The sequence below is a fragment of the Convolutriloba macropyga genome, chromosome 3 (genome assembly GCF_964194025.1).
Source record: "Convolutriloba macropyga chromosome 3, txConMacr16.3, whole genome shotgun sequence".
NCBI classification, from domain to species: Eukaryota; Metazoa; Xenacoelomorpha; order Acoela; family Convolutidae; genus Convolutriloba; species Convolutriloba macropyga.
In genome coordinates, this window is record NC_134470.1 from 70436801 (window position 1) to 70461945 (window position 25145).

Below are 25145 nucleotides of genomic sequence, written 5' to 3' on the forward strand. Positions count from 1 at the left end.
TGAAACTGATCTCTGCCAAATTTGTTCCCATTTTCAAAGGTCTCAAGAATGGTTTCTTAATTTATGCTTAACAGATGGCTCCTTAGGCACATGAATTTTTTGACTTTGTGAAGGTAAAGGTTTATGATAAGAAATCATTAATATATTGATACGAGATTCTCTGATAAAATGAGGGTGTTGAGAAACACGAGAACAGATTACAACTCGACAAATTTGGGAAACTCAGAAATGGTTTAAGAAAACACCTATTGAATTGGTTTGAATTTACAATAAAAAATCAGCTATAAGCTTAGCGTTCACCTGTTTTTCTCGGAGGGGAGACATAATAATTGGTCAGGAATAAAGGCTTGGTTCAAATGTTGGTTAAAATGTGGACGAAATTAGCTTCAAAACCGCCAAAAAGATGAGTTTATTTAGAATTGAACATCTTCACCTTGGTTTTAGTGCAATAAATAATTTCCTCAAATGTTTTCAGGTGCAGCCAGTTTTCAAAACTAAAATTGAGGAGCCACAAAAAACTGTAAGACATCAGTTTTCAGGTTCGACCAAAAGTTCAAAAGTTTCCAACAGTTTTGGTTCAATAGCCAAAGATTCATATCAAAAAGCTGTAAAACTGCCTGATAAAAACGTCTTTGTATTCAGTTTCTCTCAATTAAAATTTTGTACAAAAAGCCTGTTAGAGCGATAGTTGTAATCAAAAAATGATTTGCTTTTAGCTCAAAAAATTTTCTATTTAGCTCAAAAGTCTATATGTAAAACCCGTACCAGCAATGGCCTTAAGTTAACATGGTACCTCCTGGGTCGGGGATTGGTCGAAAAAAATGTAAGATTAGCAGTGAATAGCGGTGAAAAAAATTTGTTCACCGCAAAGCGCCCGCATCTTTTAGCGGTGAACGCTTTGATAGCCGTGAATTTTTGTAAAGTTATTGTTGAATTTAGCGGTGAATATTTGTAATAGTTGCGAGCAATTTTAGCCGTGAAATTTTTTTTACGCTTTGTAGCACTGAAATTATTTTTTCACTGCATTCTGCTCTTAGCGGTTAAAATTTTCTTCACCGCTTAAGTGGTAAAGGAAAAATTTTTATAGCTATCAACAGAATGCAGTGAAAAAAATTCAGCGCTACCAGCAGAATGCGGTGAAAAAAACAATTCTGCGCTAACAACAGAATGTCCTCAGATATGGCTAAAAAAGCAAAACATCTTTGGTTAATATGCGTGTCTTCTATCCATAATCTGATTATCTATCCATAAAGTGATCTTCGATCGACATCATGTTCCACATATATTATAATTTTTTTGAATTAAAAGGTTGTTGGTTATTCAGCGCTATTTTTGCATTTTTTTCTTTGCAGCTACACCAAGGGTGAAATTTTGTAAGAATAGCAGTGAACTTAATGGTTAATTTTTATAAGAATTTTAGCGGTAAAAGTTTTTTTAACCGCAAAAGCGTTGAAAAAAATTTTCACCACTTAAAAGATTTTTTTAACCGCATTAATCGCATTGAGCGCAAATCGCAAACTTTCTAATCAAATTCACCGCAAATCTTACATCTTTTAACAATTTTTAGCGGTCACGGCTCAACCCTGGCAAAAATGATAGCAAATATGGACAAGTACACGTTGAAAAGGGCCATGAACAATTTCTGAAAATACTGCTGTGCCAATCAATTTTTAAAATTTACTTGCTTATATTTACACTCAAGTTGTTCCGTGATTTTTTCCCCTAAGCTCGGAAACAAAGATTTTATAAAATTCAAAAGAGCGAGAAATTATTTTTTTACGAATTTTGATCACCTAAAGATAAAGAAGACAAGAAAGGAAAACTGAAAGGATCACAAGAAAGGAAAACTGGTATATTTTCTGGTTGCGGGCTATTTTGGAAGTTTGCGTTGATTAATTTTTCAAGCTAATTTATTGCTTTACTGTTTTTAACTGCCGAACCTTCTCTAAAACGGGCAACGTGAAAAACAAAAACATGCAAAATTAAATCCACAAAAAGTTCTAAAGTTCATTTCGAGCCTGTATGTGTGTGGTGTTGTTTGGTTAGGCACATATTTCAATTAATTAGACTATCTAGGGAAAAACAAGGCGGCTTCCTAAGAGCGCAGACATGCCAACATGTAAAGCTGTTATGGAGTGGAAAAGAATTTGGTGTCGTTTCTAACAAAATTTCTGATTTTGTTCTGACCAAGATCATGTTTTGCTGCAAAATTCCTTTTTGTCTACTGAACATTCAAATCCACTGAACTTTTATTTTTTGAATTGTTTTGATCTCTGTCAGTTTTTTAATACTACATACATTTTACTAATTTTTTAATTTATAACAATTATTTTTTGTTTTTTTGCGACAATTTTTGTGAACAAATAGGATTGGAAAGTTTTTCTAATTTGTTTCACACGTTTATTTCAATCTTTTATCATTCACACATTATGCTGAATAGTTTAAACACATTTTGGAGACAAAATTTACTTAAAACAATTTAGCAAAAATAATTCAACTCTTTGCCTGAACCCGCAAAAAATCACAAAAGGAACTAAAATGTTTAATTAGTCATCGTAATTTTAAGGTTGTAAAAATTTGCAGTAAAGAAGAAAAAAAAATTCAAAATGTATATGCCTAATTTATCCCCAATCCATTTAAAAGTATATTTTCTAAGAGATTCATAGCTTAAAAAATTCAAATATACTCTAAAATCAACAAAATTTTTGTTAATCAATGAAAGTGTGGCTCAAAAATAGCCAGGTGTCAACTCGTGTGCGTGCAAGAGAAAAAATAATGAGATACTCCAAACAATTGTGATGTAAAATTCATACCATTGTCGAGTTCCGTCAAAAATTGGATTGTTTTCTCACAAAGGTTGCAATGATGCTCGGTAATGTGCGTTTTCACATAATGTTCCTACCCCCTACACATTTTTGGCTTCATTCTCCAACAAAAGAGGAAGAGATAGAATCATTCAAAAATTGAAATTTTGTTTTCAAACAATTGGTATATGAATGAAATAATGCTTCCAATTCAAATCACGTAGTAAAATAAAAATTGTCACATTAGAGGGCTGAAAAAACTATTTACATCCAAAACTCAATGTCTATTTTTTGAGAGAAAAAATCATATAATAGTCAAAATAGCATAAAAACTAAGCGAATTGATTTCCATTTTACGAGAAAAAACTTGGGGTGAGTCTTGAATGAGTATCGGTAACAGGTAGACAAAATGAACGAAATTGGCAAAGTTAAAATATACGATTAAATTTTTTTGAAATCAGATAATTTCAATCAATAAAAACCATAAGACATCATGTGAAAGCTTTAAATATTTTAAGGTGCATTTACTCCTATTTTTATTAAGACGCCGAGACCTGTCCTTATCCAGAATATATTGAACATCTACAACAACAAACAGCCAATACAGACGAAAAACAAAATTTCTTTGGAATCTTGCAAAAAAAAACGAGTCGAGGCCGTCAAAAGCATAATATCTTCCGTAAAAAATAAGATATAATTAATTACGCCTTTTTCGAGCACAGATAATGTGATATGTAACCGCTGATTAATGAAACCAGACAATCAGTAAAGAAAAGAAGAAAAAGGGCAAAGTTAAAGGTTTTATTTGTTCTTTTTTCGAAACCAATTAAACGCAACGACAATGTCCAACAAAGGTATTGCTTTTAAACTCGTAGTATCAAAGCCGAAAAACCATTACCGAAAAGGAACTCAACCAATATAGATGAAGTTGTCAAATCGCAAAACTGTAATAAAAAGGAACGGTCTTGTGTTCAGTTTTCGCTAGTTTATTGCTTTATTGTTTTGAACTAGAAACGTTCACTAAAACAGGTTACTCAAATATAAAAATTTGCATATTTAAAAACAACAAAATGCCCTAAATGATTATTTTGAGCCTGCATGTGTGGCGTTGTTTCGTTAGGTATATATTTCAATTATTTAGATTATCAAAAGAAAAGTAAGAGGGCTTCTTGAGAACGCAGGCATGCCAACATAATAAGCTGTTATGGAGTGGAAAAGAAGTTTCTGTCCTTTCTTAAAAACTGTCTGATTTTGTTCTGATCAAGATCATACTTTGCTGCGAAATTCAATTTTGTCTACTGAAATTTCAAGTCCACTGGAATTCATTTATAGAATTCGTTCGATAACTGTCAGTTTGTCTAAAACTACAAACATTCAACTAAATTTTTATTTTCTTTAACACTTTTTAATTAATTTTTTGATGATTTTTGGGACATTTGTGAAAAATTAAGATTAGAAGTTTTTTTGATTTCTTTCACAAGTTTTTTTCAATCTTTTTATTAAACACATTATGCCGAATATTCAAACAATCGGCTCACTCTTTAGAGGCAAAATGTACTTAAAACACTTGAGACAAAATAGTTCAACTCTTTGCCTGAACCCGCAAAAAAACCACAAAAAGAACTCAAATTTCCAATTTGTCATCAAAATTTTAAGCCAGTAAAAATGTTAAAGCAGCATCAAGTTTCTGCAAAATTTATCTGTTAAATTTATCATGATGAACATGAAAACAATTTTTGTTTTAAAAATCGAGGTGCCGAGGAATTCAAATTTACTATGAAGCTAACACAAATTTTTTGATCAAAGAAGGTGTGGCAGAAACAATAGCCGGATGCTCACTCGCGGTTCATCAAGTGAAAAAATAGAGATACTGCAAACAATTGCGATATAAAATGAAAAAATATTTCCTACTTTGACTTCGTGAGAACCAAAAAAAAAACGTGAATCAGACAACGGGTACACGTAAGTCATACCATTGTTGAGTTTCGTCAAAAATTGGGTAGTTTTCTCAAGAAGATTGCAATAGATAGGCTCAATAATGTACTTTTTCAGATAACAATCCGACCCCGCACATACAATTTTTGGCTTCATTCTCCATCATCTGAGGAAGAGATACAGAACATTCACAAATTCGACTTTCGTTTACAAACAATTGGTACATGAATGTAAAAAATGCTTCCAACTCAAATCACGTAGTAACATAAAAATTACCGATTAGAAGGCTGAACAGTTATTGTTTTCATCCAAATTTCAATGTTCATTTAAAGGAAAGCAAAACTTATTAACAAAGTCAGAATTGCATCAAATAAAAAAATAAACTAAACAAATTCATTTTTATTTTACGGATCTGAAAAACCATAATCTTGTCCTTAAAAAGTAAGATATAAATAATTACAAATTTTTTGAACACAGATAATGTGATATGCTACCTCTAATTAATGAGACTAGGCAACCAGTAAAGGAAATAAAAAAAAGTAAAATTTTTATTTGTTCTTTTTTGGAACCAATTAAACTCAAAGACAATGTAAAATAGAGGTATTTTTTTAAACTTTTAGTATCAAATCCGAAAAACCATTACCTCAAAGGAACTCAAACAATATAAAGTTTTCATCCATTATAAAAGCAGCGCGACCTGTCGTTGCTGACCTTAAGTTACCAGTTAACCAAAAGACGAAAAAAGTGGCAACTCATTATTCTATCGCTTATTTTGAAAAAAAAAATACTTGGAAAAATCAAAAGGACTATAAGCTTTTGACTAACTAAACCATAGCTTTCCTTGAATCTCCTTTGGAAGCTTTTTGGACTTGTTGTCAGTAAGCTTAGATCTGGTTTTTTCTGTTCCGTAATTAAAATAATAAAAACAAAAATCGCAAAATTCTTCTAAAAAAGTTTGATTAACAAGAATGCAAAAAAAGAGCGTCCAATCACAATTTGACGCTTTCGCCCGGAAAAAAACGATCAGACCAAGAAATTTTCTGGCTGCGGCTTATTTTGGAGGGTGAAGTTGATCAGTTGCAAAAAGTGTGATAAAAGGAAACGGCCTTGGGTTCAGTTCTCTCTGATTTATGGTTTTATTGTTTTAAACTACAAACGTTCCCTAAAACAGGCAACTTAAAGTGAAAATTTGCATAATTAAACCCAGAAAATTGTCTTAATGTTTATTTTGAGGCTATTTGAGTTGCTATTTGCTGAGCTAATTTTTTAAGTTATTTATATTATCTAAGGAACAGTAATACGGCTTCTGAAGATCGTAGAGTTGCTAACATAACAAACTGTTGAGTGGAGAAGACGTTTGTGTGCTTTTTAACAAAATGTCTGATTTGTCATTTATCAAGATCATGTTTTGCTGCAAAATTCCGTTTTGTCTACTGAAAATTCAAGTCCACTGAAATTTTATCTTTTGAATTGTTTCGATATCTGTCAGTTTTTAATGCCACATAATTTGAATTAATTTTTTAGTTTGCTTAACAATTCGCAAACTTTTTTAAAATTTGTTTGCGACATTTTGTGTGAATAAATATGATTAGAACTTTTTCAACTTTGTTTCACACGTTTGTTTCCATCTTTTTGTTTTTGACACATTTGGCCGAATTGTTTAAACACATGGTTCAATCTTTTGAGGCAAAGTGTACTTAAAACATTTTAGCCAAATTATTTCAGATCTTTGCCTGAACCCTCAACAACATTTAAAATGTCTAATTGGTCATGATAATTTTAAGCCAGAAAAACGTTACATTAAATGAAAAAATATATTTTTTTCAAGATTTATCTACTAAAATTTTCCCGATGAATACAGAATCAGGTTTTATTTTGAAAATCGAAGTGCCAAAGAATTCAAATTTACTGTAGAGCTATCACAATTCTGTTCATCAAAGAAAGTGGGGCTCAAAAAATAGCCAGGTGTTAAATCGTGTATCATCAAATGAAAAAGTAATGAGATACTGGAAACAGTTGCGAGATAAAATTAAAAATTATTCTCTAGTTTGACTTCGTGAGAATCAGGTAGGAGCGTGAATCAGACGTCGCGTGCACGTCAGCCATACCATTGTTGAGTTTCGTCAAAAACTGGGTAGTTTTCTCAAAAACATTGCAATAAAGAGGCTCGATATTGTACAATTTTGAAGAACGTTCCCACCTCTAACATAAAAATTTTTTGTTTTCAACCTCCAACAACTGAGGAAGAATTAAAAAACATTCCAAATTTCAAATTTTGTATCCAAACAATTGGTATACAAATGAATACATGCTTCCAACTCAAATCAAGTAGTAACATAAACTTTGCCATAATAGAGGCAATAGGGGGATGAAAAAACATTATTTACATCCAAAACTCAATGTCTATTCATAGGAAAACAAAATTTAGTATAAAAGTCAAAATTGCATCAAATAAAAGATAAACTAAGTGAAAAGATTTGTTAAATTAAGCCTTTCGTGAACGCCAAGAAAGTGGTAAACGACCCGTAAAGAAGTAAACAAGATAACAATGGGTTAAAAAGAACAGAAAAAAGCAAATTTAAAAATACGTCTATATTGATTTAAAAGATTTGATTACAAGACCTTGGAAAACTTTAGCTATCAACCGAAATAAGTAAATAAGTTCCTGTGCTCAGTCATGAAAGTTTTCATTTTCTTTTAAAAAAGATTGACAAAGAGAGATAAAATTTAAAAAATCCATTAACTTTGGCTAGAAGTTGGTTTCGAAGCTGTTGAAATCATAATTTATTCCATAAAAATATAATGAATTTTTTCAAAGCCTTTTTTATATCGTTTGGTTGCAAAGTCGCGGAAAAATTTGGCTATCAACTGAAATCAGTAAATATGTTCCTGTGTTTTTTCATAGAATTCGGTAATACTTTAAATTTTCCTATGCGGCCTGAATAAGAATGACAAAAAGAGGCAAATTAAAAAAATTCTTTGTCAGTAAGACTTGATCTGAGTTATTCTGTTCCGTTATTAACATGAAAAACAAAAATTGCAAAATTTTCTAAAAAGATTTTGATTACAAAAAAGGCAAAAAAGACAGCGTCTAATTACAATTCGATGCTTTTGGACTCTAAAATACAACGCTTAGACAGAAACTAGCCTTGCTTTTGCTGTTCGTACATTTGTTGTTCGTCTGCTTGGTTCACCAATCCATACTACATGGGTTAACTTAACTTGCCAAGTCTTCACGAGCAGGCAGGCCTACCCTCAGAGTGGCTTCACTATGCGGTCTCCTAGAAGGAGCTTGCCCGATTAATACTCTCAGAAATCAATCGTCTTGATGTTGTCCGGGATTCGATGCTGTCCTCCAGTCCGTTAACCTAACTTAACCTAATTTTTGCTTGGTTGATCACTACTTTACTAGTCACCAAACTAATTTAAACCCAATAAATTGAAGCTAGATTGAGTATGACTTCAGATCCTTAGAGATGTATGGTGAAGTTACTAAAGTTGTACAATTAGGCTGTTGATTAATAGAAAACCGAAAGAAACGATTAAGTCTTACCCAGTCCTAATTATTATAGGCTATGGTTCCTTCAGAACAACTAGTTACAAATGCCTGTGGGTGCCAAGTATCAAAGCGTTTAGCAAATATCTACTAGATAACAGTTTAAGCTCTACTAAGTTATAAGAAAAGGTCTAAAAAGAGAAAGTAGTGTAAAATTTGTTGAGTTAATTTATCGAAAAGTATAGTTACCACAGTATACTAGTTCAAACAATTATTACAATTTTCAGTACCACGACAGCGATCTGTTAACTCATTCGTCTAATAAAATTTACTCCACAATTCGGATTATCACAACAAAATAATTTTTTTCAGACTGATTTTGGTTACAAAAATTGGCTAAGATTGAGCCGTATGTATACTGCTTATCTATGTTTGGTTATGATAGCTTGGTCCTATTTTTATCAAATGTTAAAATCTTTGTGTGAAAAATGCCTTTTTGGGAAAAGTTTTCAGAAGGTCAATCATGACTTTGATAACCTAGGCCCCTAACTTGGGTTTCTAATCCAATATTACGTGGGTGAGAATTTTGATGGTCAATCTATGATATAATCTTTATCAGAGTCCATATTTACTTATTCAACCGTTCTCATCGGTTTAAAATTCTTCACCATTATTATCTTTGTACAGTTTCAAATTTAGAATTCGCTTTTGTGTTGGGAATAATTCAAGGTCACTATTAATTTGGTTCTTTTCCGAAAAACGCTTAAGTTTAGATTTCCATTCCTACAGAAGCTGTTGAAATCATAATTTATTCCATAAAAATATAATGAAATTTTTCAAAACCTTTTTTATAACGTTTGATTGCAAAGTGGCGGAAAAAATTGGCTATCAGCTGAAATCAGTAAATATGTTCCTGTGTTTTTACATAGGAATTCGGTAATACTTGAAGTTTTCCTATGCGGCCTGAAAAAAATGACAAATAGAGACAAATTAAAAAATTTCTACTAACCTGCTGGAAGCCAGTTTTGAAGTGGTTGAGATCGTAATTTATTCCATGAGAATATTATATAATTAAAGTTGTTTTTACTAACGTTAATAATTTGCGCATGGCCTGAAAATATTCGACTGAAAAAACCATATGAGTTTTGTGGAAACTTTTTAGGAAATTTTTTGGAGCTGTTGTCAGTAAGACTTGATCTGAGTTATTCTGTTCCGTTTTTAACATGAAAAACAAAAATTGCAAAACTTTCTAAAAAGAGTCCGATTACAAAAAAGGCGAAAAAGACAGCGTCGGATTACAATTCGAAGCTTTTGGACTCTAAAATTAAACGTTTAGACCAAAACTAGCCTTGCATTTTGCTGTTCGTCCATTAAGAACACGTATTTGTTCCGAATTTTACGGAAAAAAACGTCATTTTATTTTTAAAAATATGATGCATATTGGATAGTTATCAAGTTAAATTAGCGGAAAACGGCAAAATTTTAATTCAAGAACGCTTTCAAAGAACCTCAAGTAAAATTATATTTCTTCGGAGTTAACCAAAATTTCGTCGGCAGTTTTTGGTGTGTTAATCCGGTATAAATAAACAAAGTGGACTAACGAAGTTTATTTAGTGCTCTTTTCGATTAAAAAAAGTTGAATTTTGAAAAATTTAGCAAAACTTTTATCCAAAAATTAACTCAAACATTTTAACAAACTCTTTCATGTTTAGAGGTAAAACCAGCAACACTTTTAATAACAAGTTCAACATTTTTTGAACAAAAATGGCAAAGACTGCGCAAAAATACGGAAATTGTGAACAAAACCAACGAAAATCAGAACCCTCTACGATGAATATCTATCGGCCAAAATTGACTGAACAAAAAACCCATTTGAGTATATAGTTCCCCCCACACTAAAGTGGGTCGGAATAATTAATTGTACACTTACTGTACCCGTAATGTAAAGTTGTACAGATTTGTTTTTGTTCAGACCAGAAACACAATTAACAACAAGACCAGGAAAAAGATTTCGTGACTAATCCGATGCAATCTCACAGACGAATGCAATGTGCTGTCCTGATATACGCCCACGCATATACAAGGATATGAATGATAATAATTTTGCCAAGAGGAGCCGGAGAAGGAGGATAGAGTTGTGCGGTAATGCGAGGTGAAGGATGATACAATAAAATTTGGGGCGCGAACGTGTGAGCAAGAAGAGATACTTTGGGTTTAGCAAAATTAATTTCCTGGTAGCCCGCATGAAAGAAATTTACCAGAACGAAAGGGTGGCAGGCTTCAATAAGCCAAAAGTAGCTGACGATTTGGGTAATATTCAGCTGATAATTTTTGGTGATTAGAGCGAAAGAATAAAAGAAGAGTTGTCCGAAATTTTCCAATTTCAACTTTCAAATTTACAGGCTTCTTAAATTTTACGCGTCATTACGACCCAGAGTCGCTTCTGAAAAGGCTAATTAGGCTTAAAGTTTGAAATTACAGCCCTTTGGTTTGGTTCACGAAATATGAAATTTGGGGCAAAAAGAGTTATAAAGTTCACATTACAAATTTTCACGGCCCATTTTTGGCTATATATGTAATTTGATTCTGTTCATTAACAACTTACCATTTGGCTTTCGGCTTGGCGTTCAAATGAAGTTCATTCGGAATAAAAAAACTGTAGGAACAATATGCTTTAATTTAGCGTTTTGTGTGAACAAAATTAGGAGACAGAGAGAAGAGATATTTCAGCGCTCAACTTCAAAATATTTCCAAATCTGCGCAATGGGTATAAATAAGATGAAAATTCTGTTCAACTCAGTATTGTGTTATGTGTAGGAATGTATTCATATTGTTTTCATTATATTATGTACAGTCTTCGGGTCTCTTTTCACCAATCGGGAACAAAGCCTTAATGAGGCGCGCGGACGCTACTGGGCTAAATTTGTAGCGCCACTATACAGGTTTTTCAGTCAAACCGGGGCAGCGGGTAGGGGCGGGGAGGCGGCGGCGGCGGCGGCGGTGGTGGTGGTGGTGGGGGTGTGGTTGATGGTGGTGGTGGTGGTGGTGGTGGGGGGGGGGATGGAGGAGGATGAGGAGGGGGTGTTAAAAGGAGGACAAAATTGGACTGTATGAATGGGACCTTATTTGCTCATTATCAACAACTGCGCTCCCTTTGATTAGGTACTGGGGAGGGAGTAACGCTATGCTAAGAGATCATTATAACCATTTTTGCGATAAATGTCTAATTTCTTAGATTTCAAGAAAGATGAAAATGCAAAATTAGTCAAGAATAATGAGCAAATTTGGCGATACATGATTGCTGAAGACTCCATTATAGATTTAAAAACTTTCCCAGCGCAATCAGAACTAGTCTAATACAATAGTCCAATTGTGTGATTGTTGAAAAGTTGGCACCAAATTAGCTGTAATTGCACCTCGCTTTTTCTACACCTCTGATTGTCTGATTTTTACCTTTGTTAAGCCGTTCAATTTAGAACCCGATAAACAACCAACCTCGATTCTGCATTTTTCTGGATTAAAACATAATAAAACTTAGTCTGAAAATTGGGTTCTAATGCCTGGCGTCTCTTGAATGACAAGATATCAAATCTGTTAGAGGCCTCGAATCACATTCGAGCTATCTGAGTTTTATGAAATGAATTTGCGGTTAATATTAATGATTATTATTATAAACTGTTTTCTGTTTTCAGAAATTATAAAATAATACACTGCCCCTTAACACGTATTTACAACTTTTCAGTTCAAACACTCTAGGAGAGTTCTTTAATGGGCATGTTTTTAAGTGTTTCAAGCCGAGATGTTCAAATTTAATCAGTTGTAAAACGACGTGAGTCATTATTTCAAAATAACCACAAGGAAACAAGACAATTACCAACAAATTCGTATATTTGATAATGAATTCAGATTTAGACCTTTAGGAAGCAAGAAAACATAGCAGGACCAGTCCTGAAATACAATCCAAAGAATTGAGGCAAAATTTAATTATTTCTTGACCTGACCAGCAGACCAATTGAACAAAACGAGCCAAACAGGAAATAAAAAATCTCGACAATTATAGAGAGAAATGAAAACCACAGCATTTAAATAGTAACTTTTGTTAACACTGTGTTGAATACCAAATTGTAAAAGATCAGGAATACAAAACCTCGCATTTACGAAAAAAATTTATTCAACAACCGAGAGGCAAGCAGAGACAATCAAAAAAGCAAAAAATATTTGCAATAACTAGCAATTAGCATAATAATACTCGAACCTCTTGGCTCTAATGTCTTCAAAAATCAATATTTCAACACACCAAAATCCTTAAATGAACTCAGCATAAAGCTAAGAAAAACCATTCACTATTACAGCTCAGAAAAAGAAAATAACAAAATAAAGAAGTATGCCTTCAAAACCAATTCTGTTTGTCAAAATCACCAAAAATACAATTCAAAATAACAAAAATCTGGTTGTACTCATAAGAAACAAACAGTGGGAAAATTGAAAAAAGTCTAAATTATATTGCAAAAATTAGCCAAATAAAATTAATAAAATATGATTGCTAATATTGCTAGTGTCCCTAAGTTTAAAATAGTGCTTCTATAATCTCCAATGTAATCACCATAAAATTTTTTAAAAAATTAATGGAAAAGGTAACAAATCAGCTTAGAACGTCTAAAGAGACGTAATTGAAGGGTTTTAGCTGTTTATTATATTTTGAAAGATCAATCGCAAGAAACAATGTGTGAACACATCCAACAATGAAGCAGAGATCTAAAGGATTACAATATTGTTGGGTTATTATACTATAGGAGGACTAAAAGTGAACTACAACTCAAACTGTTTCTGATGACAATATAAAAAAACTAAAAAAGACAAAACAACTATTGGATTTGGAAAAAATCAATTAAAAATACTTGAATAAACAAACGAGAACAGAAGTTAAATTGCAGAAACCAAACAATTATCTTGAAATTATCCTAAGATTGACATGAGGCACAACCAAATTGTCTAAGAAAGACAAAAATTTGATTATTTTTGACTTAAATTAACCAATTTATTTCTACATTAGCCACCTAAAAGGATAATAAAAGTTTTTAACTGCTACCCCAAAAATCACAACTCACATTTGAAAACACTTTTAAAGAATTCAAAAGCGTTTAACTCAATGATAACAAAGCTTTCAATAATGCAAAACTATAAAAAATTAAAAAGAAGTTTCATCTATAGTCTTTTGCATTCTCAAAATTGTTAGAAAGGATCCCAAGCGTACGCTCCTTTGTTGATACATGGAATCTAAACTCGTTTTGATGATATAAATTTTTGTTAAAACTTATAAAATTGCTCCGAAACAGATGTGAGATCATCGGCAAATAATTTTTATACAATTTTCGTTGCTTTTCTTCAAAACAATTGTGTGTATAAAATAACTGAATTCTCTTTAAGAATTATCAATTGCTCTGATTTAGGTATTTATTGGTTTCAAATCCAGTCAAGAGCAATGCAATTAACGTAGACTACAAGCTGCCCTTTATCGGTTTTTTTTTGAAAACCTATCCTCTTTTCCAATTTGCTTTTCATTAAACTTATTTTCGCTGATTAAATTTTCTGTTTTTTAAAGCGTCATTTCCTAAGGAATTTGCTGTCAAATTTATTTCAAAAAGATGAGCTAATTTGTATATTTTTTATTTCCGATTATTTCAAGAGCTACACCCATTTTTTTTGCTAAAATACACCTGTTAATTTTTCTGCGGGGTCAAAATATTTCCGTTAACCGCCGTAAACAGGAGAAATAATAAAATTCACATGTAATTCAAAGTATTTACTTTCTGTTGCCACATCAAAAGAGCGATACTACAATTTTTTTGGAGAGAAATTTTTCATTGCCCAAAGTTTATTGAGCTGTCATCGACGTCAAGTGTAACCCAATTTGTCAAGGAACGAAAACGGATAAGACATTGGGCTCAAAAAATAAAAAAAACTTTTTCCTAATTTCAAAACCTGCCTTCTCAAAAGTTGAATTTTTAAACCTTCTTAAAACCCTATGGGGAATTTTTTTAAAAATACCTCAGTGGGCAATTCGACAAAACTCAAATCAAATTTCCTGAAACATTGAAAAAGAAAATAAGCCTGACGGAGAAGTAAAAATTTAATATCAAGATTCTAGAAATGTTCCACAGAATTTCATCAACAGTTTCGAGAAATCAACTACAGAAGATACAGAAAAAAAACGTTGGTTCACTGAGAAGAGAAATTGGTCGATATTTAAAATGAAAACAATTTAGAATGAAAACAGAAAATTAAAGACCTCTGAACAAATAGTTCTTGTGTTAAAATTGTAGCACATAATAAAGAATTCAAGAAACTCAAAGACATTTCAAAGTGTAACTGACCATTGGAAGTTCAAAAACAACTATATTCAAGCACAAACTGATTTAAAAAAAATTACAAAACTAACAAATAGCTGTTGCTGTTCTTGGGGTTAAGGAATCAAAAGACTTAAGAAAACAAAATCAGGCCATTCAGAGATATCTTTTTGAGCATTTGAACATGCAGTGAAAGAAAAACAAAAATCTTGCAAACGGGAGAATTAAAATTTTGCTACCGATTTGTTTGTTTTTAAAAAAGCGTCTGTAGAACTTACTTCCTCTTTTCGCCAAATGCTAAATAGTTAACAAAAACTGTAAAAGTCAGCAAAATTATTTGATTGAGGTTGTTTTAAGCATCTTCAATCCATTATTGTATTATTAAAATATATTTTTTTAATATTCCAACTGCAAGATTGGAGTATTTAAAATTCCAACCGGCCTATTAAATTCTACATAGCAAAAAAAAATTCAAACAGTTTCAAAGAAATTCATCACAATTTTCTGCGTTGAAGTTGATACCTCGAAATATTTATACTAAAACGCTTTTCTGCAATTGATTATATACAAGTAGGCTCAATCAGTGGTATAAGTACTTTAAGAATCCTATGGTGTAGTTAGAATAAAGTGCAGGGGTGTATCTTTTTGTATTATTGGTCGCTAATTTGATCACCGGTACTATTAAAGAAACTTATGTGAACACTGTCGAGTGGTGAGCTGTTTTTTGGGTGCAACGAAGTGCGAGGGATGGGGATTGCGGCGGGGGGGATAGGGGCGTGATGCGGAACTCTAAGAACCGCCCTTCACATCATGATTTTAAGTCTCCTAAACAGGTTCGGCATATATACAACATATCTGAGCTGGAATTCAAGCAAATGATCTTGTAAGTTTATGAATTGATGTTATACTTTTAGTAGACATTGGACAATTGTACTCAATTGTACTGGTGTAAGAACGAGTGATTTTTATGCCCTGCGCAATGTTTTAGAAAGGGTTGATTGATGTCTCTTAATGACAGCTAGATTTGCAGCACGTCAAAGTAGTCTCTCAAATATACACTTTTTCTTTCAACCACTTACAGCATAAATTATCGAAAGTATTACAAAGCAACGTTTCGGTCGGCGAAAAAATATGTGATGCTTAAAGCTGATAAAGAAGGAAAGTATTAAAGAGTATAGTTTTTGTTACTTAGTTTTGAAGCAACTTTGAAGGAAATGAGATGGATAAATTTAATTCCTATATAACATAGGTGTATTTTTCAGATCAGAGCCATCAAATTTTCACATGCGGGACTCTTTTGAATTGCTACATTGATAATTTTTCTGATATGTATGACTTCTAAAAATTTTATTCAGCTTAACTTTCAATTTCCAGCCGCAATTTTTCCCTCTAAATTTTCCTCAGTTGTCCAACTTTTGCACAGGACACTATATGAGTTATTTATTATATTCAGCTACGTGTGAAGACATAGAGAGAAGACGAAAAGTAAAATAGACGTGTTGTAATTTGGGCAAAATGAAATTTTTATCAATTGAGATAGACTATACCAGTGATATGTACTTCAAATGACACCATTTCTCCTTTTATACTCTTTGAAGTAATTGGGAAAATCGCACTAATCTAATTGACTTTCCTCCACTCAAAATTAGAAAGTGTCGCTGAAAATTAGCATGTGCTCGACATACGCCATCACTATCACGCATCGCTTCCTCTTGCTGTGGCTAGGCCAGTAGATCGAAAGACTGTAAATCGAAAGCGAAAAATGCGATACTATAGATCAAAAATGAAATTAGTCAAGTATACATTTGCCATACAGACTTAAAACTCAATGGTACTACTTCGAATAACAGGTGCGGTCTTGATAATCTGTTCGATTGTTATACATTCATACCCAGTACCACGGACCATGGCACGCAAGAAATGGCCAAATTCGCTAAACCCGTGTTAAAAATTTTAAAATAACGTATTAACAGCTGAAATATAATACACGGTTTCTGTTCACTTTCAATCAACTGTCCCAATTCTAAGAAATTTGTCACTTTCGATCTACCGCCCTTTCGATTTACAGTCCGGTCCCCCTCTCGCTACACTAAACTGTTCAAATGTGAGGAGACAGTTACTTATGCATATGTTTCCTATTTTTAAATTGAATGTCTCTTGTTGAGATTCTGACTAGTCAAATTTGTCCAATTCTGACTAGAATACCAATTAATGTACCAAATACTTGAAATTTTGAACTCAATGTCCCCTTTCAATAGTGAGCGCGTTTTTACTCCAAGGGCAGTGACAAATGAAAGATGCCATGCTTCATGATCGACGCACACAAAATTGTGATACCCTTATTTAACTTAAAAAATTGGGCATAAACTGCGGTTTAATTGCTGAAATTAGCATTTCTAGAGGTAGCGAGGATTATCCGCTATAAAACTCTTGAAATCCTTGCTTAGGGGTCACATACACAAAATACCTCTTTCAATTTCAATTTCTCACGTAACCATATAGTAGCCTCTCTTTCTGTAGGTAAACTCAATTCACACGTCAATGAGTAGTATACTTCACTTTGGAAAATTGCGGGAGGGGTTTCAGAGTCTTTTTTCCTGGTAAACGAAATCAAATGTTGTTTCGTAAAAGTTAAGCGATGGGGTCATGGTTCACATTTTTTGGACAACGGCTCTTATTTTTACCTGACAGACATTAAAGAGAGGTGCTTCGGACCTCACTAAAGCGTCTGGTATGTTGCGATTTGCATTCGTTTTCATTCAAAACCATAGAAAGGAGAATTTCTCATACACGTTCGCACAATGTTCCAGACCCGAGTGGACTTGAAATGTTTATCTTGTAAGATCTTGTATGATTCTGTCAGAATCTTACAAGATGATGCATCGTCTTACAAGATTTTCTGACTGAATCTTTCACGATAAGCATTTGTCTTACAAGATTTTTATAAGATTTGCTTTCGTCTTATATGATTATTAAAAGAATAACCGTTGTCTTTCAATCATCGAAACACACATAACTGAAATGCAAAGCGCATAAAAAACTTGGATATTATTAACAAGACGAAAAAACAGGTAATTTTTTTCAACGATGCAAAACTTGAAAGTCAAAAAATCTTTTTGAGTAATACATTTTCATCCAGTATTAATTGGAAAGTAAAAAAATGGGTTTTTTTTGTTCCTCCAGATTGAATGCAATGAAAATAAATCTATTTTATAATGAATAATTCTGCAAATTGTTATTCATAAGAGTATGAAAATTGAGAAAAAGATATTTTAATTTACGTTTTTCAATGTTTGGCATTTAATCAAAGGTAAAAACAAATACTTGAAAATATCAGTGAAAAACACGCAAACATTTCTAAGTATTTCAATGCGTTAAATGAAGAAATTTGCGCATAGAAATTTAATTCAACCGGAACGAACTTGCAAAAATCTTACAAGATAGCCATTTTTGTTGTAAGATCTTACAATAAAATCAATTTTTGTAAGAATTTTATCAGAAATTATAAGATAACCATCCTTTAAAAGAATATTGCAAGGTCTTACAAGATAACCGTTTTTTTTCGTCCAGGGGACCGTAAAATGCTTAAAATAGAACATAGTCGGCTTATTGCCGCAAAGCATCCACCGTTGACCCATTTGACACACGCAGGCATTGAAACAGAAAAAAAGAAGAGACAAAAATAAAGAGCATTTGTTTCATATTATATGTTAGAATTAAATCTTAGTCCTCCGGGGAATTAGCGGCCTGACTCGAGAGTGGTTTTGCCCGTGTTCTGGGCACGAGGCCCGAAGCGAAAAAGGGGATATTTATAGCGGTTTGATTTAAATGTAAAAAGCTAATTTTTCAGTTTGAATGATTGGACTTAGACTCAGAGAATCAAAAGCCAATTTTTTTGTCCTAAATTTATGTCCTCTAGGTGACCAATGAAAGCGTATCCTGGGTTCTTTAAGTGTCAAAGAGTAATTTGATTAGATTCTGGAGGTGTGCAGTTTCAAATAGATTCTGAAGTTTTTCTTCACGCAGCTTCTTGGCTGAATACTTTTCAGCTCAATACTAATGCCAGTCATCAACTGTTCTAATGAACACTTGCCTTGATAGCCTAAAACGAAAACGTGGTCGAAAGGCAAAAGGAATTTTTTGGAAACATAGCAGGACAAATCCTGAACAAAATTCAGAGAATTGTCATTAACTAAACGCAAAACTAGACTTGAAAATGATAAGGATTTGATTAAAATGATTCTAGAAAATAAACCAGTTGAAAAAACATACAAAAAACTCAAGTCACTTTTTAATTCACTGGGCGAAAAACTCACTTGAACAGCAAGTTACAATCGGAAAAGTAAATTTATCTCATTTATTTTTAATATTCTTGTTTTGAACTTCTTGACCGGAGATGATGCATCGTCTTACAAGATTTTCTGACAGAATCTTTTACGAAAAACATTCGTCTTGCAAGTTTCTTACAAGATAAGCATTCTTCGTATATGATTCTTAAAAGTATAGCCGTTGTGTTGCAATCATTGAAACACAAAAAACTGAACAGCACAGAGCAAAAAAATTGGCGATAATTAGCAAGACGAAAAAATAGATAATTTTTATTCAACGTTGTAATACTTGAAAGTCAAAAAAACTTTTTGAGTAATATATTTTTATCCAGTATTAATTGGAAAGTACAAAAATGTGCTTTTTTGTTCCTCCAGATTGAATGCAATAAGAAAAAATCTGTTTTATAATGAGTAATTCTGCAATTTCATATTCATAAGAGTATAAAAAATGAGAAAAAAATATTTTAATCCACGTTTTTCAATGTTTGGCACTTAATCAAAGGCAAAAACAAAAAACAAATACTTGAAAAAATCAGTGAAAATTACGCAAACAATTCTCAAAATTTCAACGCGTTAAATGAAGAAATTTGCTCCTAAAAGAACAAATAAAAATTCTTTTCAACTGGAACGAACTTGCAAAAATCTTACAAGATAGCCGCTTTTGTTATAAGATCTTACAATATAGCCAAATTTTGTAAGAATTTTTATCAGAAAATATAAGATAACCAACCTTTAAAAGAATACTGCAAGGTCTTACAAGATAACCGTTTTTCTTCGTCCAGGGGACCGTAAAATGCTTAAAATAGAACACAGTCGGCTTATTGCCGCAAAGCATCCACCGTTGACCCGTTTGACACACGCAGGCATTGAAACGGAAAAAGAAAGAGAAGAGACAAAAATAAAGAGCATTTGTTTCATATTATATGTTAGAATTAAATCTTAGTCCTCCGGGCAATTAGCGGCCTGACCCGAGGCTGGTTTCTTCCGTGTGCTGGGCACGAGGCCCGAGGCGAAGAAATGGGTTTTCTATGGCTGTTTGATTTAATTGTAAACAGCTAATTTCTCAGTTTGAATGATTGGCCTTAGACTCAAAGAATCGAAAGTCCATTTTTTGTTCTAAATTTATGTCCTCTAGGTCACTATAGTCTAGGACGAAAAATAGATTTTCACTTCTTTAATTCTAAGTTCAATCTTTTAAACTAAGCTCTCTGCCTCGCGGTTTTGGTGACCAATGAAATCGTACAATGGGTTCTCTAAGTGTCAGAAAGTAATTTAATTAGATTCTGGAGGTGTGCAGTTTCAAATAGATTCTGAAATTTTTATTCATGCAGCTTCTTGGCTGAATAATATTCAGCTCAAGACTAATGCCAGCCATCAACTGTTCTAATAAATACTTGCCTTGATAGAATAAAACGAAAACGTGGTACAATAAGCACACACACAAACACACACACACACACACACACAAACCAAGCAAACGCACAGAGATAATGAGAGAATGAGAGACGAGTGTGAGACAAGAGATAGACAAAGAGAGAGAGAGAGAGAGAAAAAAAAAAAAAAAAGAGAGAGAGAGAGAGAGAGAGAGAGAGAGAGAGAGAGGAAGAGATTACCAATAAATTCAAAAAAATTAAAGTTTTAAAAAATTTTTAGATTTGTTTATAATTTTAAAAAATTGGAGTCAATTCGTTTTATCTCAGACAACGGTGACAAAAACATTTGGTTTATAAGTTTTTTCTTTTTGTAGTTTGTGATCATTTATTGCAGACAACTCTATCTGAACTAGAATTACAAATAATTTCCTAAGATATTTTGGGCTCTTCGTGTTCTACAGCTTTTCTTCTACAGAGTTTCTCATTTCACGTGTCATAGAGTTTTAATTTTGGGTTGGGGTATTATACTGACATAGGGGTAAATTTTATTGCTGGAAAAATTTTCAAATCTCTTTTTGTAGAAATTATTCTATCCAACCAGAATTTAGTCCTCTCGACCATAGCTCATAACTTTAATTTGACTAGCAATAAAGAATCATCAATCATTTCCAACCAAAAGATCGGATTTGTTACCTTCGTTTTCAATTGCAAAACATTCAGTTGAAACTTAAAGTTTTATATCAAATTATTGGACAGATAAATGGTTTCATCTTTTTCACTTTCTCAGCACTTGCTGGTAAAATTGTATGGTTAAAATGAAAAGTAACAACTTCATTAGAAAAATCAGTGTTTTTAAGTTGCACTCTGAAAAAGGCTCCTTTACCACACAAAAACTATGAGACAAGGAGCCTCGATAATGAAACTTTGCACATAATGTTCCGACCCCGCTCAAATACCAAATGAGGAAGAGGAATAAATCATTCCAAAAACCTATATATCGTTTAACAAACACATAGACGGGACCGAATCATAGGACGGCTAAAAAAACAACAAATTCGGACAGAGCTGCAAAATTTCAAAAACATTTAATCAAAACCACGGTGTTGAATCCATCAAAAATATAAGACACTGAAAACCATTGAAAACTTTAATTGACAAAAAAGTTTATTTTTTTGCTTGAGTTTTCTTTAATTTTACAAGAGTTTTTTTGCAAACAGTCGTTTTTAAAAGGGCGACAAAAACAGCAAAAATATTGACCAGAATTGAAAACTCAGGAAAATCTTATGAAAATACTTTTCTAAGCCCTTAAGACGTCAGTGAAAACATAACAAACAACGCGAATATTGTTTGGAGCAACAGAAAAGCGATGAGCTCTGGCTGTAACGAGACTAAGTTAGTTGTTGATGACAAAAAAAAACAAAAATTGGAAAATACAAAAATGTTTACTCCAAAAATTAATTTAAAGTCAATTAAAGCGTTAAGTTTTAACTGAAAATAGCAAATAATAAATTAGGCTCAGGTTAACAAGTATTTCAGGAGAACAGTTTTGCAGCCGAAAACTTCAACCTATTCACAGAAATCTTTAAAAATGTACTTTAGCGGACTCATTCTATGATAACTCGAGCTAACTTCATTTTGATAATTTTGAAAACTGAGAATAATACAGCTGCAGATATAGGCAAATACATAAAATTCAAAGACATTTCATAGCAAGAAGACTTTAAAACCATTAGTTCAAAATCAAAATCCTTTTTGAAGAGTATCTTTTCACGTCACCTGAAATTAGTAAATGATTATTGCTCTAAACATGCTGAAGCTAAACTACTTGTGGGCAAAATAAAAAAGCTGTGGGCAATACATATTACGTGTGGACAATATAAACTACGTGTGGCAAACTTCAAAATTTCTTTCACACTTTCCTAAAACAAATATATGCCTAGAAAAATAAGTCCTAAAAAGCGTAAGATATAAACTGAAAACGTTGGATACGTTCGCTAATAGTTCTCAAAGAATTGGATTTTTTCATTAGTATGAGGAAGTCAAGAAGCTACAAAAATAAAGGGAATTGAAAACAAAACAAAGAAAGATATTAAACTTTATGAAACCACATTGTCAAAGACATAAAAATATGAGCTTTTCCCGGAATACATGATATATTTTCATTGAGATTCATATTGTTGAAAAATGCCTCTTTCAATAATTGGGCTGTGACTTGAAATCATTTGTGTCAGTAATGAACAAAAATTAGCAAAAAACTGAGAAGTTTTTTGAAAAAGGACGCGCCACAATATAATCCGAATTATTATTAATTATAAGAACCCAAAATGAGATCAAACCTAGCCTCAATTTTCCTCCGCATACAAAAAAAACGCTTTAAAATTCCCTATGTAGGCAAAAAAGTTAACTAACAATTGAAATATTTCTATATACCAAATTAACTCCTTAAAATTTTATTTTGTACCTCATATGAAGCAATTATCCATAATAGGTAGGACGACTATTCGTAGACATTATTAAAAATCTTCAGTTGCAATTTTTTAAACGCCAATTGGGCCACCAGTGAAGTCAGAAGTCGCAAAATTCAGGAATTACAATTTTTAGAAATTAATTGGTACGAAATAGAAACCATTGATTGGAAATAGAACAATGATATGGATTAGAATTAGAATCCAGTTGCAATCATTACAGATATGAAGCTACAAAGATGAAAGAAATAACATAAAAGTGACAAAGCTCAAACACCAAAAAGTTTTTTGAAATTAACATTTTCAAAACCTCTAGCAAACCATAAGCTTTCATTTTAAGACAAAAATAACCTGATTTGCAACTGCTGAGGAAGCCCGTCGTGCTTGTTTTTGTGGAGATTTAATCTTAGGGAGTCTTAAAAAAGCAAAAAACTCAAAAATTTCAAAAACATTTAATCGAAACCACAGTGTTGAATCCATCAAAAATATAAGACACTGAAAACCTTTGAGAACTTTAATTGACAAAAAAATTTAATTTTTTCGCTTGAGTTTTCTTTAATTTTAAAAGAGTTTTTTTTGCAAACAGTCGTTTTGAAAGTGGCAACGAAAAACCACAAAAGTTGACCCGATTAGAAAACTTTGGTGACGCTTATAGAAATAGTTTTCTAAGCTCTTAAGACATCAGTCAAAACGCAACCAACAAGAAAAATATTGTTTGGAGCTACCGAAAAGTGTTGAGTTCTGCCAGCAACGAGACTAAGTTGCTTGTTGATGACAAAAAAAAACAAAAATTGTTAAGCACAAAAGTGATTTCTTTAAAAAAGTTTATTGGAAGTCAATTAAACTGTTAACGATAAACTGAAAACAGCAAATAAGTTCATTTAAGCATCAAAGAATCAACTTAAACTTTGGATTTTCAAAAACATGACATGGGACTACAAAATGGACTACAATTAGAGTCAAAATCAAAACTAAATTCTAATAAGTTTTGGGAGAGAACAGTTTTGCAGCCGTTAAAACTTTAAGATATTCACTGAAATCTCTGAAAATGTACTTTTGAGGACTCCTTTTATGATGTTTCGAGCTTTCTTTGGTTCGACAATTTTGAGAAGGGAGAAAGTTACAGCCTCAGATATAGGTAAATAAGCGAAATTCACAAAAATACAAAGATTTTTGAAAAAGGACGAACCCCAATATAATTCGAGTTATTATTGATTGTAAGAATCCAAGATGAGTTCAAAACTAGCAACTAACAAAAACGCTTAGATGTCATATGCATGTAAAAAAAGTTAACTAGCAAATGAAACATTTCTATGAATGTCCGAATTTTCTACCTATATTAGAGTGTCAGAGAAGGTATAAGTAAAATAACCAAAAATGCTACGAAACTCATAAATGGGGTAACTGTTTAACAAAAATTGGTCAACAACAAAACATTTGATTGAAAGAACATCTAGTTCTAAAATTGACAAAGGAATTGCTCAACTGTGTTCGAAAACGACTGGGTGTAGCTTAAAAAACAAAATTTTTTAGTAGAATTTTTTTCTCATTATTGCTAAGCAGTAAGTTTTTTCTGTACTTCTGTTATAATTTTTGTAATTTTACTAGAAGGAATTGCACTATACGCTGATCCTTTTAATGCACTGAAATATATTCAGAATAATATGTCATAATTAGATGCGCAATAAACTTTCATTTTGGCTTAAACACAGCGAAACCGATCAAAAGTGTTCATTGTTTAAGATATTAAAAATTAAAAATTGATTTCATTTTCATTTTGTGTGATGCAAGAGCAATCTTACTGCTCCCATATTTTTTGAAAAAATAGACGACCTTTCCTTTTTTCGTCAGACAATTTCTGATTTTTTTTAATGGCGACGCAGGTTAGCATGTCGTATCAATTCTGTGTCTAAAATTTCATTTAAACAAAAACTTGAAAAATTTATTTTTTCTTTGAAAAAAAATATACCATTTCAACCCACAATTTTACACATATTAGCCTCATTTCTTATCAATCTCAGCAAAAATTTGGTCGTAGTTCAATTATTTATGTGAGCTAACGGTCATATTTGAAGTTATCTTCGGAAAACAACAATCTTAAGGTTAATTCTCCATACAAAAAAAATTCAAAAACTGCAGTTTGTTTTGAATCTACCCAGCAGTCTTGAAAAGCAAGCACAAATTCATTTGAAATAATTCTATTAGTCGATAACAGTTAACAAAAAAATTAAACAAAAATATATTTCAAACCCAAAAACTTATTAAGTTTAGTGATAGCATGCACTTTGTCCGCACGGACAATCAACTGAACCCTCATCAACAATAATTGCTTCTGCATTTTGCACTTTTTTGGAGATTTGAAAAACAAAACAGATACGATAAGAGCTATTAATAATT

The 25145-nt window shown here is 32.2% G+C and overlaps 1 protein-coding gene across 4 annotated transcripts in view; it reads right to left on the reverse strand.

Annotated features, from left to right (window-relative positions):
• The window catches only part of LOC142336418 (uncharacterized), a 132384-nt gene that overhangs the window by 98889 nt on the left and 8350 nt on the right, over positions 1-25145 (reverse strand). Inside the window, exon 1 of one of the 4 annotated variants that reach the window (XM_075385244.1) lies at positions 10841-11149. The exons of the other annotated variants lie outside the window; for them this stretch is intronic. The gene's annotated coding sequence lies outside the window, so the exon portion shown is untranslated. Of the gene's footprint in view, positions 1-10840; positions 11150-25145 lie in introns of those variants that run through there. 4 annotated transcript variants of the gene reach the window in all.